This window comes from Corvus kubaryi, unplaced genomic scaffold (genome assembly GCF_017639235.1).
Source record: "Corvus kubaryi isolate FWS band 111438036 unplaced genomic scaffold, C.kubaryi_AGA036_p1.0 37225, whole genome shotgun sequence".
Lineage (NCBI taxonomy): Eukaryota > Metazoa > Chordata > Aves > Passeriformes > Corvidae > Corvus > Corvus kubaryi.
Window position 1 is genome coordinate 476192 of NW_024581064.1, and position 19972 is coordinate 496163.

Consider the following 19972-nt stretch of genomic DNA (forward strand, 5'->3'; position numbering starts at 1 on the left):
CCATTGCTGCTGATAAAGAAAGAATAAAATGTAATATCAAGGACCACACAGCAAAGTGGGATGATGATTTCTTTGTTAAGTTTTCTTGATATAAATCTTTCTGATGAACTTCTCATTTGGCTGATGTAGTGGAGCCAGATCAGAGCTACACTGATGAGCTTTTATTGCCACCAGATTCTGTCATCCTCCCTGTCCTTTTTACTGGACAGGAACTACAGACTATTCCATGTTCACATGATTCAGGACATGAAACATTCCCAGCCTTTGAAAGATACAATATTTAAGCAATAGGATCCAGAAAATCAACTTAATAACAAAGATGAGCTCTGAAAAATACCAGTCGGTGTTTGGAGGAGACCAGAAACTGACTCCTGGATCTGAGACAGGTAGTATGGGGAGGAATAATTAATTATTCAGGTGTTATCCATTACTAAAAGTATCCTTTCACCAAGACCTGAGAATTGTCTTCCAGTAGAAATTGTACAATTACCTATGGAGTAAATGGTCTAGTGTACATTCATATGTCAAAATGTGCTTCGAGATGTATGTCAGCACTTTTGTGCAGGAGAGGGAAATAAATCAGAGCCAAGCCTGACCTATCTCCCTGTGCTGGCGCTTCGATGTCCCATTTCATCTGCTGCAGCTGCTGTGAAGTCCATGGAAAACTGCTCAGTCTTCCTTCTTTTGTCAGGGCTTCCTTCTCCTTTTTCCTACTTTTGTTGTTTAACTTGGTAAATGAAGTGATCAAATGCAAAAGTTTCCCTTTAAAATCTCTTATACTTTTTTTCAGAACCAATTTTTATAACTGTTTAGTTTGCAAATGAATGAATTTCCTTCATTCTCTTGCAGGACCGGGGTATTGAACACTCGGTGAGAAACAACTGCTCAGAGTTTTAAAATACAGCTTGTATGGACTGTTTTCATGGGAGAGCTTTCAGCTCTGCCCAGACCAGAACACCACGAGTAGCTGGGCATCAAGTGACTCTGGTGTCCAGTCTTCCCAGACACCAGAGCACCTTGGCTGGGGGCAGTCTGCCAAGCAGACATCAGTGTCAATGTAGTTTTTCCTGTGAGAATGTGAGGATCTACTGGGTCATGGCAAGACTGGTGTTCCCAAGGGCCACCTCCTATCTGTGATGTTTTCACAGTATTTAGGTTCTGTATTGCTGAAACTTTGATCTGGAGGTTGCACGTGGCCATGGCTGAATCAGGGCTGTCACCAGTCTGAGCAGACTCAGAACCCAGACTCTTGGTTCCATGGAGAGCAGGGCTGAGCACTGGGGTCTCTGAGTGTCCCTGCATGTGTAACCCGGCTCTCAGCTTCACTTCTCAGTGGTGGCAGCTGCTGTTTGACACCATCTGACCTCATCCAGCAGAACTCCAGAAAACTGCTGCCCCTTGGGGGCTTGGCTTTGTGGGTTGTTGGGTTGGGGTTGCTTTTTTCTTCTGGAGCAAATGGCTTTGACTATCCAGCTCCTGTTGCTCAAAGAAATCATATTATTCCTTTTTTCTTACCTCCCTTTGCCTCCCTCTGACAGATTTAAATAACAGCAAGGCTCCTATTTAAAATGATAACATCCAGGAAATTAAAAGTTAAGCTGTTCCCTGTCTGTAGCTCAGTGTCTCTGCTTTCCCCCTCTCAGCAGTGGTGTAAATGAAGGATGAAGCTCAGCCTGGACTTCCAATTTCCTGGCTGGTGTCTCTGTGTATCAAAGGCTGCTGTTGTACAATCTTCATCTCTGGGATGGGTTCATACACAAAATAGTATGGAAAACTAGAGCATAGTCAGAGAAGAAATTAAATACTCTGCAAAGGTTCATATTAAACTAAATTACCTCAGTGTTTTGTTGAGTAAGCAACAAAATTTAGATCCTGAAGTATTATTAGTAAAATGCTCATCACTTACGAAAGGATTACTTAAAATTAGAGTTTATAATCTCTTCTATCTTGATAGCTTTGCCTTTGAGTAGTTGAGGAGTTGTATTATGATGGTGTGTTCCCCTCTCAGCCTCCTGGAAGAGCAGGCCTGACTTACTCTGAATCTGGAGTGCTCACATGGCCCTGATGGCACAGGGGGATGACAGAAGAGAGATTCCAGGTGTTGGGAAGGATGTGGGCACCAGAGATGTGCTCCAGGGAGTTACTAAAAGAGAGACTGTTTAGGAGAGCAGAGAAATAGTAGAGAAAATTAGCAGGTGAAAGATACAAAGGGCAGGTCAGATTTAAGACTAATTAATCTGTTGCTGCAAGAATGTAATTAAATATTTTATGAACTCTTACAAAACACTTTGGTTTCTGATTAGATAAAGGTCCTTGGCCGAAGAGCCTTGGTAGGGCCCCTTCACACCTGAGCTGCACCTCGTTGCCTATCAAAGCTTACAAAATCCCTTCTCTGTTGCTGCTCCAGTGATTCTCCCAATCTGGAGAAGCAAAACCAACAGCTTTTTTTATTGTTTTAAATTCATCATATGACATGCATCTTTTGGTATGAAGTGATAGATGAGCTCTCTTTTTTGTATCAATACGTATTTTTTCCTGGTTTTAACTTTACCGAGTATCTTCCCAGTCTGTTCCCTGGTCAGGCTTCTGGCAGGTGCATCTTTCTTTATTGCTATGAAAAATGAGGTGCCTTTATTCTTATTAAACTCAAAATATCTGAAATGAATTTCAGATTTATACAGGGAAGTCTCACTATTTGCAGAATGAATCATAAATGCCAGTAATGCAATTTTAAAGAGACATTTTCTCACAGAGGAAGAAAAATCCTTGAATCTGGATGTCTGGCTTCCCTGCTCTCACCAAAGCAGATGGGAATTTTGTCTATATTGTTTGTTGTTTTAATACTACAAAGCTAAACAGCAGTGGAGAAGAGGAAAAAGATGGCTTTTTTCTGTCTCTTTAGAAATTTGTGGGTGTTCTGTGTTTGAGAGGTGCCAGAGTTATCCTCTCTGCTTAAAACACATGCCCAGACCAACACAACAAACAGAGTCAGTGACAGTGAATGGGAGAGAAAGATTTAAATTCATATTGATTTTCATGGCACTGATTCCTCCCTGTGCTGTGTGTGCTGTCGGGGAATCAGGGAACACATCCCTGCCTGCAGGTGCTTGGCAAGGACAGTGTGAGCCACTGCTCCTCATTCCAGTGGGATTCTTACTGACCAGAACTGGCTCAGCTGAGGGATAATTTGGGACCTTTTTTGTGCTCTTTGTAATGTTGAGAAAAAGCTGCCATTTGTGGGCTTGGAGGGAATCGGGGGTTTTTGCTTGTTTTATTATCACTTTCTGTGACTATAAATCTGTTCCTTCCAATTATACTCAGATTTTATTCCAGAATTTGATTCCTCTTCAGTCATTTCATAGCAAAACTGGGAAAAAGCCAGTCTAAGCAATTCACAGCCTAATTCTTTGCTTCCTACAAACACCAAGACATGTCCCACCTTATCTTTTCCACCACTTTTTTCTGCAGTCGTATGGATGCAACTAAACACAATTCGAGCTGTCCCTTCACTGCAGAGACAACTCTGCAATCTTGGAATATTTTCAGTGGGCTTGGTAGAAGTTTGTGTAAGTGGGAATGCCACAGACTGTGGTGCTGGCTCTGTGGTTGGTTCATTGCTGGTTGGGAATTGCAGTCCAGCATTGGAAGGACCCAAAAGAACCCCCAAAGAAATGAGCTCAGCATCGTCTGGCTCCGAGTGGTTGTTTTGGGGATGCTCTGGGAAGATACAAGTGGGGTATGTTTGGGAGCTGATATTTTCCCCTCCCCTTTATCATTTCAGGAGAGTGATTTTTGTCATAAACCAACATGTCAGCCAAAGCATCTACATTTAAAAAAAATATTATTTCACAATTTTCCACAGGCACATTTGATGTAAACCCTGGAGGTGTATTCCCTGAGTACCTATTACCTCCATTTTAGGGAAATTACATTAAATTATTAGTGACAAATTTACTTGTCTGCCAATGTGTTTTTCTTGAATTTTACTACAACATCAATACTTGGCTGTTTTATATGGGCCCTCATTTACCTGTCTTTGAAGGCAGTCACCCCTCTGGGAGCTTTGCCTGTCACTAACATGCACTAGGAAGAGTCTTTAAGTTTAACATTTGCTGTTTTGAATTAGAGGAAAAAAAATATGTTGCACTTTGAAAAGATAATCTGTTTCTCCAACCTTTTAGTGTGTGCTGGCTCTTTTTTAGAGAGCAAAGCCAGTTAAGAGGGCAGAGGAGATTCTGGTTTATCAGCATAAAGGTGTTCACCAGGAGGAACTTAAACTTCCCTGCTCTGGTACGCCTTGGGTTGGGCAAATTACCAGATTTTGCTTGTGTTTGTGTCTGTTCAAGAATCCAGTCTGATGCCAAAATAAAAGCAGATGGGGAAAAAAAGTCAGACTGGGATCTAAATTCAACAAAATTCAAAGCTCTTCCAATTGCATAAGAAAATACAGCCATGAGGCATATGGAAAATAATTAAGGCTTTTTCACGCAGTCCCGGCGTGCTGGGAGCGAGGGTCACTTGCTGCCTTTTTAAAATCTTTAAAGTCTTTGTCTTCAAATGCAATTAGTGCTAATTCTAAAAAAATGAATGTTTCTGGATTTATTATGCTGCAGTAATGTTTGTGTAAGCCCACAAAAAAATTTCTGCTTTTTGAAACAGAAGCTTTTGCAGCCAGAGTTCACAGAATCCTGGAATGGTTTGGGTGGGAAGGGACCTTACAGCCCATCCAGTTCCACCCCCTGCCATGGGCAGGGACACCTCCCACTGTCCCAGGCTGCTCCAAGCCCCATCAAACTCGGCCTTGGGCACTTCCAGGGATGGGCCATTGCTCCTGTGGAGTGCAGGAAGGCAGGGTTCCTTCAGGGAAGTGGCTCTGGCTGCTTTAATCCCCTGGCACAGCTGTTGGCAGAGCAGCACTGTCCCACCTTCTGTTGGAATTGGCTCCAATCTTGAAAAGGAGCAAGATTATCGTTCTGGCCAGACGTTTCTGGGGAGTACTTTGGTGCTTCAACAAACAATACTGGCTATAGAATAGTCCAGTATTTCATTCCCTACTGGTTGCTAGTACTGGAGTCGTCTGCATTTTACTGGACACGAGGGGATGTTGCTCCTCCACATCACTAACTCAGAGTTTTAAAATCTCTAATTAACGAATGCTTCAGACTGTGTGTGAGGATTCCCAGGGACAGAGCTGTAGGAGCACCATCATTACCATGGTGTTGTTCTGGGAGAGATCCCGACCCGTAAACTGATACAAAGGGCTCTCCCGAAGCCACAGTGCTGTGAGCAGCAAATAATCTGCCCTGGGGCTTCATCTCTTTGTGCATCATTCACTGCCTCGTGACCCAGGTTCTGTGACAGCTCTTCAGGTGTCAGACATTGTAAACAAGGAGGGATTATGGTGGTAGTTGTAAATTCCACATCCACCTTCCAGCAGTTGGAGCATTCTAGTGCTGGAGCATCAAGTTTCTGGGAGCTGTTCTGTTCTCCTCAAGAAAACTTAAGGAGGTGAAAATGGATTATGAAGGTACTACCACAGAGTATGTTAAAAAGCTTTAATCAAATTCCCCTCAATTTTGCAAAGCAGCTGATTAAAATCAGCATTTAAGTGGGACTTCAGTTACCCCAGAATAACTTGTGCTTTGAAAAGGGAGAGAAAGTACAAGTTTGTGGGAGGAAGATGATGGTAGTGCCAGGATAATTCACTTCCAGTACTGAACACAACAGGAGTAAGAAATGTACTAACAGGAATCATATTAATCCTTTCTCTTTTTCATTTTTGTTCATAAACTGCTGATAAATTCAATCTTTCTTTCACGTCTTCCCTTACTCTAAGTATTATTTCAGAGACTTTGCTTTGCCTCTTTGGCACTGGGACTGCTGTAGATCCATGAGAATTCCGTGGGATGAGTGTTACTTTCCCTTGTATTATATCCAAACCTTGAACAAGCAGCAAAGTGGAGCATATACTTAAGATGTACCTCATAATTCGTTTCAATTTATTCCCTCACCGAATCAAAATGATTATATAAATCAATGCAATTTTAAACTGATTAACCTCAAACCCTCTTAATAAGAAAGTGGGAGCCACAGAGTTCGGAGGATGTAAAACGCCTTTATGTTGGTTTGCTAATTTTTTATCCTACGACTGAAAATAGAAGATGCCTATTATTGCCATCAAATATAATTTGATGAGGAAATTATATTCGTCAAGGACTTTCTTCCTCCTTTTTTAGATATTGCTGTGCCAAAATACAATGTCAGTGCAATGTGTTTTGGCCTGAAAAGAGGGTGAGGAAGCAAAGGGGACCTTTCTGCTTCCTCAGGGTTCTTTAATATGCACTGAATTTTAAAAGAGCTTTACACTTTTTTTGAGAGCCTAGTAGAAATTTTGGAAGGATTGCTTAAAACTGTTTCTGACAAGTTCCTCACTGCTCTGTGAGACTGTCTGGGAAAAGGGCTCCTTCTCCTTCTCTTTTCTGTGCTTCTTTCCATGTGTGTCCATGTAGGACATGGTTAATGGTGCACACGGTGGTGCTGGGCTGAGGGCTGGACTTGAGCATCTTAAGGGTCTTTCCCATCCATAATGGTTCTGTGGCTCTGTGCAGAACTTCACAGCCCAAGCAAGCTCTAAGTAGGCAGCAACCAGCAAAGCCCCAGAGTTTGCCTTTGCTTCCTACAAAACCTGCTGAGAGAGAAAGAGAAAAGTGGGAGCCTTTCCACCTTCTGTTTTGTTTTGGCACTCCAGCATCTGGGAGGGGAGGGACTGTTCCACTGCCTGTCCAGCTGAGCTCTCAGTACATGGAAAAGGGCAAATTAAGGCTTTTGTATGGGAACTTGGAGTAAAACATGCGTGTCCTTAAGATCAATATTTCATTTCTGTGTTCTCTTCATGTTTTGGACAGCCTCTTGTTCAAGGGGGTCAACTTGTTGGTGAGCAAGGTGAGCCCAGTGACGAAATGTGGCTGGATGTCCCTGTTTGGGAGAGGAGAGGTGATACTTGGGGTAATTACATTTTGGGTAAGGGGAGATGATACTTAGGGTAATTACATGCTGAAGTGCTACTGCTGCCAATGACTAATTGAATTGGGATCAAGCTTATCCAGGGTGGAACAGTGGCTCACGTAAGTGAAACACTTCTCAAAATACAAGCGAGACAATTCTGAATGGAACAGTCACCTTGGGTGACGTCTGTAGATCCTGCTGGGAATTGTTCCTGTTTCCATTCAGAACCTGGCTCACCTTCGGAGGACAGGTCACTTATGAAAGCTTCAGCCAGCTGTGCTTGTACAGAAGATGTGACCTCATGCTGTCTGCCAAATACTGTAAAGAAATATATTTAAATAATTGTATAGTAAATGGTTTCCTTTTTTTAGCATATAATTGTAAATTCAGATGGAAGTTTATTAAAATATGTTTTTCTTCATGTCCCCTCCGTCTTAAATGTATGAGGAAACCTGGGTTGGGAGCTGTTTTTCCTGAAGTACTTCCACAAAGTGATTTGCTTGGAGAAATAGCTTAAGTATCACTGAAGAGTCCTGTTAATATGTTAAGGATTATTTTTATCTCAGGTTGGAGAACAAACAGCATAATTAGGTGTGTTTGTTCTAAACCTTAGTGCTTGCCTGTTCTAAACTTGACCTCTGTTTCTGTCTTGGGGTTTTTGTTTTGGTGTTTTTGTTTTGTTTTTTTTAATTATAGTTTGAAATACAAAATATTTCAGATTCTTAGTGCCACATTCTGTCCCTTCTGTTCCTGCTTCAGGTATTCTCTCCCTCGCTCTGTAGCAGACACACATGTATGCTTATTTCTTGCTTTAGCTCAAGATATAGAGGGTTATGATTAATCCAGTTGATGCAGAAAATGGTCGGATTCTTGGGCTCTTTGAGCCATCTCATGCTCGGTGCACACGGGCTCTGAGCATCCCTGAGAAGGACGTGACAGCAGCCCTGACCTTTCTCTCCAGATCATATGGGGGTAGGGGCAGAATTAGCACCATCCAACCACGATTCAACTTGTTGTAACTGATAACTTTCATATTTAGAGATGCTAATGTGTTCTGGAAATATAAAATCCTTTCTAGCAATGTGGTCACATGTGCGTTTAAATGAGATTTTAAAATTTCACCTCTCTATGCATAACAAGATGCCTTTAAGATATTTTACTGACTTGGATAATGCTCCTGAAAGGTCAATACAAATTTTTAGCTTCTACTTTTACTTGTGCTGTTTCACAGATTAGACCAGTTTTTAATTTAGAGTCATCTCACTGAATATTTTAAGGACTCTTTAGATGGCTTGTGGGAAGGCAGGAACAATAGGTCCTACATGCAGGAAGGTGTTGGTTATAAAAGGGTTTAAATTGGCTTTAGTGTAACTGGAAACCAAATAAATGGTGCTGCAAACTCCACGAGGAGCTTGAGCAGGTTTTTCTGTAGTCCCCAATTAGTGCCATTACAAAGTCTAATGTGCCCAGCGTGGCCCGGCAGCAGCTGTGATTGATACAAAGCTCAGCCAATCGCGCCGGGGCCCTGTCAGCTCTCATTAGTCTGGGATCAATTACCAGGATTTGAGACCAATTTGAATGAAAAGTAAAAACACATTGTTACCACAAATTTCATCAAGTGAATATGCTGTATAAGGAAATAGATCAGCTATGACCTCTTTGACATTTTCAAAATGTTTAAAAGCTGAAGTTAATTCTTTGTGATGTCCTTTCATCTTGAGTTGACAACAGAGAGACCTGGAGTGGTGACAGGCCTTGTCAAGTGGCTCTGCCTTATCAAAAACAATACCCTCCAGATCTTTCAAGCCAAATATTCTAATCTAAGATAATTGCAGTTACAATTTCACGAGCTTTCCTGCCTTTTTTTGTGTGACGTATCAAACCTTTTCTTTCCCTCAGTGCTTTTTTCCCTATGAAAGCTGTGATGGTCACTGAGGGTGGCCGTGGTGGGCATGAAGGGGAGCCCAGGATGCTCAGCCAGGGCCAGGCACTGCCTCAGCTGGGCCTGGCCATCCCTCCACCATCCCTGCGCTGTCCTGCTCTGTCCCTGCGCCATCCCTCAGCTCCTGGGCAGTGCTGTGGGTACAGGCACTTGGATCTTGCCATTGTCTGGGTTCTTCTACCACAGCCTCTTCTTGTCCTCTGATCACTTGTCTTTCCATGTGGGACAAGTATTCCAGCAAGAATCGCTTGTTTGGCTGTACAGTTGAGAGCAGGTGAGATGACACCAGGTCCTGCTGCCAGTGCCGTGTCCTGGCACTGGCCCACTTGGTCCAGTCCCCTCCAGTAAATTGCTTTATATAACAAGTTTAAACCCACAAAGCTCATTTCAACAGCATAAAGGAAAAACATCTGAGCCAAATTTTGTTTCCCTATCATGGCAGATTTTTCCTAGTAATTTTCTCTGCGTTATCTTTCAAATCAAAATAAAAACCAGATCAAAGAGTGAGGCAGTAGCAGAAGAAGTCTGTACTATGAGATGGTGTTTTGGAGCACATCTACCATTGGACAGATCTGAAGGGAAGGAGACTCAGGGACCTGAGCTGTTAATTACCTGGTTTACTCAGGACGATGTATTTTCTTGGCTGACATTTTCCTTAGATTAATTCTTTCCTCCTCTTGGTGATCACTCCAGTCTCTTCAGGTGTGCATTTATATGCTATGTCAGTAACCCCTTGCATGAATTTTTGCTGCGTCAGTAAACATTTCTAAAAAGAAGGTTTTCAAGTGTGAATTATTTATACTATATGATAAGCAAGTCGAATGTTGAAATTCAATGCTAGTTTGGAAGATTATTTTTTTGCGTGATTTCTCTGTGTCTCCTACCCTAACCCAGCTTGTGTTGGAAAGAGCACTTTCTTCTCTTCTGACACATTACTAACGGTATTGTGCACACCTAAGATGTTGTTCATTATAATCTGTTGAAAATGGAGGTGGCAGAGCGCTGAATTTCATTGTATAACTTGATCTAAGGGAAGACTCTAATGGCAAACAACAATCAGCTGAACATGTCAGCACTGGTTGCAAAGGCTGATTTTATTAGGATTATGAAAATTATTCCTACCTTTGGAAAGTTTTGGTTGCTAGGTCAATTCTGTTATTCCTATGGACCATCTCATCTTCCCTGTGTTTCCCTTTGTCACCTGTAAGTTACCTGAATATTACAAGAGGGTAGTTATTTGCTTGGGGCATATGGAAATCCAGGTTCTATTAGTTTTCAAAAACCTTTTTGAAGATAGAAATTAAGACTATATTTAGAAATATGTCAGCACTGTTTACATTTAATAAAATATAAACATGTTACTGAGTTTTTGCATGGTTTTATACCTCCTTTTATCAAAGAATGGGCATAGCTACACTCTGTACATACAATGCATACATATAAATACTCAGTGTGCTGTGTCCAGAAACTCCAAAAAGGGAGTTACCATTTCAAGCTGGGAACTGGTTTGGTTTATTTTCCCCTTCAAGCTGTAGAAATCCTAAATTATTGAGACTTGCTGTTTAAGCTGTAATATAAATAAGTGTAGTCTAATGTATTTCTCCTTCGATACCGACTGTGGAGGGGCAAGCTTGGACTAGGGAGGAATTTTCTGGGAAATGAAACCTCAAGAGCTTTTGCCAGAGCTCAAAACCTCTTCATTCTAAGCATTGAAACACTCTGATTTCCTATGTCCCTCTCCCACCCACCAGTATTCCTTAATAAGCCACTGGATGGTGGACAAGCCTCTCCTACAAAAATGAGTCCTGACATAAGTACCTCAAAAATAGAGTTATTTCAGGACTGTTAAGAGTTCTAACCCAGGTGCATCAAGCAGGCTGTGGTTTTATTTGGAGAACTCTTTTAATAAACTATTTCTGTAACACAGCGCTGCTTAGATCAGTGGCCCAAGAAATTCAGGGCTGCAGACCTGTGGGAATAATGATGTAGTATCCACAGATTTATTCTTTTATGAGGGATTTTGGCAAGAAGCTGAAGAGACTGAGGGTTTGTTGGGTTTTTTGTAACGGATGAAGAGAGGAATTTTATTTTGGGGAAATGTTTGCATGTTAAGTGCAGAGGAGGGAAGTACATACATGTGTATGTAAGGCTTTTTCAATAGCTGGGGTTCATGCACGTAGGCAAACGCACAGAATCCTTGAGGTTGGAAAAGACCTTTGAGATCATCGAGACCAACTGTCAATACAGGGCCACCATAATCACCCCAAACCATATCCCCTGGTGTCATATAGATATATACACATAGACACACATATATACATATATATATATAGTCCTTAAATAATGGAATGGTTTTGATGAATGAATGATTTCCCACATGAAACTGAATGTTTATTTCTACCCTTAAAATCAGATATTATATTAAACCCACTAGGTTATTGCAGTACATTTAATTACTAACTGCAATCAGAATGCTGCCAAGCTCTGCAGGGTTTGCTCACACCAGCTCACAAAGGAGAGCTCTCTTCTCCAGCAGATTCCAGCTCTCATGATTGGTGTGGAAAGGAGCTTAATTTACCTGGAGTAGCATAAGCCCTTTGGAAAGAGGTGCCCCATTCCACAGAAGTGTCATTCTCCACATACTCTAAATACTGTACATATTTACCAAATTTAAATACATATTTACATATGTCAGAATGACCCAATTGAAGGGAATGACTCCCTTGATACCTTTTAGAGTCTATTAGGTAAATAAGCGGCTGCTCCTGGCACAGCAGGCAGGGATGCAGCTGGGATCAGGGGTGGGGGCTGGCAGCTTCCTGGGGAAAATCCTGCTTTTTCTCCATTCCAGAGCCTGGCTGGCAGCAGAGCTGTGGGAGGTGAGGGAGGCAGCACTGCTGGTGGTGACAGCCACGCGATGCCTCTCAGAGCTGGGTGGCCAAAGCCACCTCAACGCTGCCTCTGCCCTCCCTTCAGCCCCTCCCCACTATAAATCTGCACTTCCTCAGACTGACAAAATGCTGGGATATAATCCTCGACTGTGGAAGAACATGTTTTATTTAACACATTTTGTCTTAATTAATCCTTTATAGATTTCTCACTTAGTATGAACAGATGAGATGCAAAGAGAGAAAACAGTTTCTGTTTAGCTCTTTGGGCTGCATGGTACCAGCAGTGCCAGAGCATTGCTCCAGTGCAGCTGCCTTTCTGTCTGTGTTGTTGGAGCACAGTCCCAGCACACAGGAACCCACATGGCTGAAGGTTCTGGAAAACCTGGAGCTGGACCATGCCCTGTGGCTGCCCCATTCTTCAGGCTGGAGCAGTGCCAGGCTCATCTGCACACTGCTGATAGGGTTCTGGTGGCCTTGAGTTGGACAGAGGTTGGTGGTAGTGATCACACAATCATAAAATTCCAGGATGGTTTGGGTGGGAACGGACTTTAAAGCCCATCCAGTCCCACCCCATGCCGTGGGCAGGAGACATCTTCCTTTAGACCAGGTTGTTTTAAGGTCCCTTCCAACCCAAACCATTTTGGGATTCTATTCCTCTGTGAAATCAAATGCTGACCTCCAAGCAGGGTGTGGGCGCTGCCTACACACCCTGTGCTGATGATCCATCTGTTGTTCCATGTGGAGTCTGTTGCTTTTGGAGATTAGAATCAGGAATTGCAAATTCTCCTGTGAAGGCAAGTGCCTCCTGACTGTAAATACACGTAGGGTGACACACTGACAGGGGCTGTTCAGCTTATTCCACTCCGGGTCAATTCATCACCCCTTGATTTACAGAGCTGTTCTACTTTTATCTTACTGATTTGCAAATTCTAGTGACCAATTACATTTCAAACATCAGTTATTTTTATTACATAGTTTGTTTTAACGGAGCATATAGAAAAGCCAAGCCCTACTTCCGAGAGCTTATGCACTGGTTTGAGATACATATTGAAAATCATGGAGAGAAAAATGAGGCAGCCCATGGAGCAGTGACTGTTGCCTGCTCTTGGCATGTGCCCATCTTGCTGCTATTTAAGCTCCTTAATTCTGGTGGGGAAAAAAAATTTAATAAATCAATTCTTTTAGACAGTGAGACAAAAACTAATTTCCAGAGGAATTTCTGATCCTAACCCCACGATGAATGTCAGTGGAGTAAAGATGAAGGGAGGCTGGGTGAAGTGAGAGCCGCTGTGTGGAGGTGCCCGAGGGCAGGCTCAGAGGGCAGGATGATGCCTGTTGCAGCACTGGCATGAGGTGACTGAAGGGTAACAGTGCCAGGTGACACAGCTCCTGACTTGGGGAAGCAGGGCACTGCCAGGGTAATGCCTTCACGGCCAAATGCAAGTTGGGGGGGATGGATTTGGGAGCTTGCAAGATTCATGGCAGAAAATGGAGTAACTGGAGAGCCCCAAGGCCAGGGGACTGTTCTGTGGCTGAGGTGGGACACGGGCACGGGAGGATCAGGAGCCAACAAGAGGCATCATGATGAGAGATTGTTCTGATGCCGTATCAGTCATCCTGTTCCTTGGGAGAAGCTCTGGGAAAGGCAAAATGGGGAGGGTTTCATAGTAGGAGCACACTTTGCATTGAAGCATGATGTAAAAAGCCTTTCCTCCTGGGAATATCCATTACAAGTCGAGGCTTCAGACTTCCTTAATTTCTGTTCCTTACTATGTTGAAATATCAGTAGCAAAAGTGTTAGACTTCTGTGTGAGAGGTGATATTTCTATTAATAACCAGGGCACTTAGTACATTGATCTGTGATTTATTGTTAAAATTTGTCTGTTACATTTTAAAAACAGACTCATCCCATTGCACTTCCTTAGGGCGTATTCAGGCTGGTTTGCAGAATCACTGAAGGAATGACACCAAGGGGATGAAAGAACTTTGGATGTGTCTTAGAATAAATCCCAAATGTGCATATTTACAAACAGTTATGGATTAGATGCTGAATTAATATCCAAGGTGAAACTGAAACAGTGACACTTTCAAAAAGAGCTGTAATTTCAACATGAAAATTTGCTACTATGACTGAGTGTTGGGTGCCTGGCTGAATGGAAACCTGTAGGATGTAAATTAGAAAGATGAATGTCTGGAAAGAACGTTCATCCCATACTTACCTACCAGCCCCTGAGTTTGGAGTTGTGGCATCTCCTCAGGGACAGCCAGGGACAGGAGTAAAAGCACTGCCCTGCATGGGGGCTGCTGAGGGACCCCCCAGCCTGGGGAACCCATCAGAGCAATGGCTGGGACCTGGAGGCATTCCACAGGGCAATTGTTCTTTCTTAAAGAACAGAAGGGATACTGTTCCCATCCCAGAATTTCCCCATCTGTAGTAAGTGGAGTGTAGAAGGAAGCTGGGCAGAGCAGTTTCGTAGGAGGAGTTCCCTTACACAGAATTTCAGCAACTCCAGCAGTGCCCGTGCGGCCCCAGTGCCTCGTCTGGAGCAGGTGCCTCTGCTGCTTTTCCCTTTTGTGTGCCAGAATTACTCATCTGCTGAAAAGCTCCTCCAGTGCCAAAATTACATTTGTGGTTGTGATTTTAAAGCTGGAATTATTTTAGGATCCCCCAAACTTCAGGACTGTACCATCACTTGGAGTCAGAATGGGAAACTGTCCCAATATTGGCCAAGGCAGCTTCTTTGCTGGAGGGTTGTGAAGTGCAAAACAGAAGGAAATCCCAGGGGCCTGGGAAATTAAATAGGATTCCATGTATTGGTTTGTGATGCTGAGTAGTGGTAGCAATGTAGGTTAAAGAGGAGATACTTCAATCCAGGTTTTTACTCCTGCCATTTCGTGGGTGAGACATTCCTCTGGAAATAGTGACCTGCTCCTGCAGCCCCAGCTTGTTGTTGGGGCTGTCCCATGTACATGGTGGTAAGATTGGGAAAAGACTTGTGATGATTCCTTGAAATGTGTTTTTTTCAGGTGCCATTATCTGGACTCTTTCTTCACTATCACTGTTATTGCTGCTGCTGCCTTACAGCCTGGCAGCAGCCTGGGCCAAGGCATCCTCCTAAAACCCGCTCTGGTGTAACCACGCTCTGACTGTTGTTGCACTGAAATATCAGCACAGGCTCTACAAAATGGCTTTTTAAAAATTCCTATGGGTACATAATTAGTTTTCAAGTTTTCTTAGAGTACATGCAACGTAAAAATTGGGAATACTTAAATGGTTGCTCTTAAACTTTTTGAAAACTTTGTTGCAGAAAGAAGAGAATGTATTAGTTGCATCATTGTTAATCTAAAGTCTATCCAGAGCACCACGGAATCACAGACTGGGTTGGGTTGGAAGGGACCTTAGAGTTCATCACTTCCACTGTCCCAGGTTGCTCCAAGTCCAATCCCAACTGGCTTTGGACAGTTCCAGGGATGGGGCAGCCACAGCTCCTCTGGACATGTGCCATGTACAGGAGGTCAAAGAACGCCCTCAGCTGCACACAGACCCCGTGGACAGAGAGGACACGTGTGTGGGATTCCAGATCCTGCACTAACCAGCTCTGACTGCTTTACTGACTGCATTTTAAAAGAGTCAGTGGGGTTTTAGTATTGGAGGAGAACATACACAAAATGCGTCCTTCCAAGGCAAAGTTTAAAGCTGTGTAAATGAACACAGAATCACGTGGAGACGTGAGGCAGCCGTGTCTGCAGCACACACAGGCACCCTCTATGCTGGGAAAAATACCCTCTCTGCAGAGAATATCCTGCATGCTGGGCATACATTTTAAGGATATTTAAAGGAAAAAGCTGAATTCCTGTCTCATTTCTAGGAATACAGGCAGGGCAGAAGGTCTCAGTGCTTTGGACTGTTCAGTAATTTTTTGCTGCCTATGTTCTTATAATGTAATTTATTGTGAATGTTATAAGGGAGGACTAGAATCAAAGCAACTCAACTGTCTGGAGACATGCATGTTAAAAATCCCAAAATGGGAAGGATGTTGCCTGGGTCACTGCCCATTTCACAGCCCCTGAGCAGGATGTGAGAATGCTGCTTACGGCAGAGGCTCCACTTGCTTTTTTCCCCTCTCCTTTGTAATTCTTTATCCAAATACTCACAGTGAATGAAACCTGCTGCAGCGACAGTCACATTATCTATTCTTGCCCACTCTCCAGGTCCTTTGGTTGTCCTAATGTCTACTGTGGTGAGGGGTAAATATTTGACCACTCTGCTCACCATTGCCTCAGCGGCTCCAAGTGACCCTGCATTAATTAGTTGGGAATTTCAGGGCTTTGAATCTGATTGAATCAAAATATTGTTTTTACAAGTTGATGAAGGCTTGATTGATGTGGGTTCTGCTGATTCTTGAAAGGATTAAATTGTATGTACAGATTACAGAGTCCTGCCTCTCACTGCTTAAATGGGAATTGTTTTTTAACAACGCCAAGAGGAAACAGTGTTTTCCTTTAAATCAGAGAAAGAAAGAAGTCCCATGGTTTCCCAAGGTCTTGCTCTCCCAGTCCTTGTAGGCGGTGTATTTCAGTCAGTCTAAAAATAATCTTTTCAGGCTTGATCTGCGCTTCCCTTCTCCTCCAGCTCTGCTGTCCTGCACCCTGGTCGTAGGAAAGGGGATATGTGGGTGCTAGGCTCAGAGGTGACCCAGATCACAATTTGCAGGAGCATCTGCTGCTGGCCCCTGGATTCTCCTGGAAAATAGCAGGAACATCCATCTAGTCTCTTAGGCCTTCTTTTTTAGACGAGGAAGGGACCTCAGGGGACCCAATAAATGTGCTGAGGAGAATACAGAGAGATGGAGTGACAATCACATACCAATAGTTGGCAGAGTAAAACCCTTCAACTGTTTGAGAAGGGGGAGATGCAGAGTAGCTATTCCTTAAAGGACTCTGTGGGCAATATGTCCCTTTCTGCACATAGGGGATCTATGGGGGTTTGTCTGAGGGCTTTAGAAAGCCATAATCTCATTTTACTGTAAACCTATTATGCTGAAAAATGGCTTGTTCCTAGAGACTCTGCGATGTGATGGATCAGCCCCAATAAACACAGAACCAGGAAAACCAAAGTGATTTGATGCGGGCCCTGCTTGGAATTGCTGCTTAAAATGCAGGTGATCATTTCCTGAATTCCTGCGCTTTGGATTTGCTGCTGCCAGGGAGGCTGTGGGAGCAGAGGGGAGCGGGGCTCCTGCCCCCTGCCCACGGCACCACAGGGACAGGGGGCACACAGACCTGACAGTCAGTTCTGCCTAAATGTCACTGTGTAACCTCCGTGTAAAAATGGCAGGAAATCTTCCTGCGTGCCCATGACTTCGTAAACAAACAATAAATCTCACTCTGGTTCTGCTTGCTGGAAGAACAACATTTGTGGAACAAAAACTCTTACAAAAATCATGGAAGCTGTGAGTAAAAATTAAAGTCTAGATGAAGTGAGGATTGATACAGTGAAGTCAAACAAGAGGTTGTTTTCTAGTAGTAGAGGAGGGGAAAGGTAAAGCAGGAATGAGAGAGAGAAGGAAAAATTTTTATTTACTTTTCAAGGAAATTAAAAGCTCTGTTTTGAATGTGGGGTCAAGCATTCTTTTTGTGGCCACCATCTTCCTAGAAGTTCTCTGGGCAGCACATTGTCCCACTGTTCCTTAGTGTGTCTTATTTCTTGAGAATATGCTTTAAATCCTTTTTAATTTATTTTCACATGCTGCTGCAAAATATAGATGGATATCACGTGAACAGATTTGGGTTTTTTCAGTTTATTTTAGAGCTCTGCCTACAAAAGTGCCACTTAATATAATTTCTGGTGATGTCTGAGGAGTAGTGAGCCTTATGGATAGAACTGTACCTTCCTGCTACTTGTAAAATCCAAACCCATAAACTACGCTTGGTCTGGTTATATACTGGGCATTCTTCCTTGCTGGGGATCTTCATCTGATTGCCTTTGGGTCAAATTTGGGTGTTTCCCTGGAGAAGTGTGCATGTGTGCAGGAGCCTCTGACGCCAGTGTTTTGTGAACATCATCCTGGAAATGACCTGGCAGCTCCTCCACAGGCATTACTGTGGGGTGGCTTTGGGGCAGTGGATTTGGGTTCCCAAGTGCAGGAAGGACAGGTTTCCTTCTCTGTCCATGGTGTCTGTAGCAGATAAATGCCAGTCTGGATTTTAGGATTGCTTAAGGAAACACTTGAGTGATGTGAAATAAAACAACCTGGGGAGCATCTTCCCAGTGGAAACTTCTGTGGGACTAAATTTCTGATAATGATGGTAAAATAGAGTTCTCAGGGTTTGTAACTTTTCCATTAAATTCACAAATACTCGTCAGTTGGCTTCCAACACCCCAAAGGAACCATTAATTAATATAGCTGCATTTAACAGAAAGCTATTTTAAAGGAGAAACTGAGGAATGGATCCAGCCCCGAGATAATGTTCACACATCAGAGTGGGACCAGCAGGGTGGTGTCACACCAGGACACGGAGCAGGGGCTGCTCCTGCCCAGGAGCCCGAGCCCCAGGCAGCTCCACTCAGGCTCTTTGTGCTCAGAGCACTAAATCATATTGAGGATTATTTTGTGAACCAACCAAAACTGCTCTGGAAAGCAGCACCAGTGTGCTTTGGGTTGGGTTTTCTCCCTCTGCCTTTAATCCTGTCTGAAGCCCTGTGTATTTCTCCGGTGTCATCCCACTCGCCAGCCAGTCACAACATCCTGAGTGGGAAAAGTATGTAGAAATCTGCTTCCATTTTAGCTTTCAGATGTGTTTCTTGCCAGGTAGAGCTGTGCAGAGACTCTGCAGGTGGCTGCAGTGCTCTGCCTTTAACCTACATGGTGGATTCGCAGAACCCCCTCCGTGCCAGCAGTGCCAGTGCCACTATCCCTGCCCAGAGCCCAGACCCCCCCCAGCCACTGCCTTGCAATGTCCTTTCCCCTCAGGATTACATGCAGGCTTTGGGAAATAGTTTTGTTTTGTACTTATATTTGTACAAGACAGATACTGGTGGTATTTACTGATTTAAGGTATTGCCATTGATCATTTTCATTAAGTAAATTGCCATGAAAAATGAACACTGAGTGATTTTCATCCAGTTTTTATAACCTTGTCTTTATTCAGTGTATTTTCCTAATACATGTATGTGCTCAGATCTGTGTAACAAACAGTTCTGAAAGATAGCAAGGGACTTTAATAACAAATAAAAGAGCACTTCCCATTCAGCTTTGAATTGCCCACAGCTAAATTCAAGGGAACGTATCTGCAGCCGGAGCGAGCAGGCAGGGATGGGTTTAATCATTTAACCTCGGCATTACGAGCCAGGACGTTTGAAAATCCAGAGCGTGGGCTTTGCTTATTACTTATATGAATCACGTCTCTTTACTGCAAAAACCACCCCGGAAAGTGGCGTTCCCCTGCTAATGGTGGGGTCGATTTCCCTGTTTGTCAGGCTCACCCTCGGGAAAGAAAGGGAGAAGAACAGTGAAATTGTTTAAAATAGGGACATTTAATTTCTGTCAACAATTTGTTAATTATTGCTTTAAAAGAGAAGCTTCAGTGTGTCAGTAAATAGCACTACAAAAGGCTTTTTAAGAGATCCCAAATTAAGCTGCTAACATTTCCCATTCTCAGATATCTTGATTAGATTAAATTATTTCTCCTGATTTTGCTCCTGAGCGAGCTGTGTCTGGTCAGATCAGAGCAGCTCAACGAAATTACAGACAAACAGCGGCTGAGGGCAACGGTTGCACTTGGATTCAAACAGGGAAGTGTCAAGGTTCTTGTTTTATGCAATATTTACTGAATTAAAATATCCTAGAAATGTAAAGGCTTCAATATTTTCTGCCTTTCCTGTGGCAAACCACTGTGTTTAGAGTATTCTTCATTTTTGCTACTTGGAATAAAAATAAAATAACAAATGTCCAGGTTGAATATCTGCTTGTAAGCTATTCATGAAAAATAGTTCCTAAAGTTAAAAATTGAACGAAGTCTAATTAATAGCAATATCTGTCAGACCCTTTTACCATAAAGAACAGAAAAGCAAATCATTTTAACCAAGTGAAACAGAGTCCAGAATAAAGGTTTAGTCAGGGCTGCTGTTTTA

At 43.0% G+C, this 19972-nt stretch overlaps 1 protein-coding gene across 1 annotated transcript in view; it reads left to right on the top strand.

The window, feature by feature from the left end:
- The window catches only part of ZFHX3 (zinc finger homeobox 3), a 395458-nt gene that overhangs the window by 88334 nt on the left and 287152 nt on the right, over nt 1-19972 (top strand). The window lies entirely within an intron of this gene.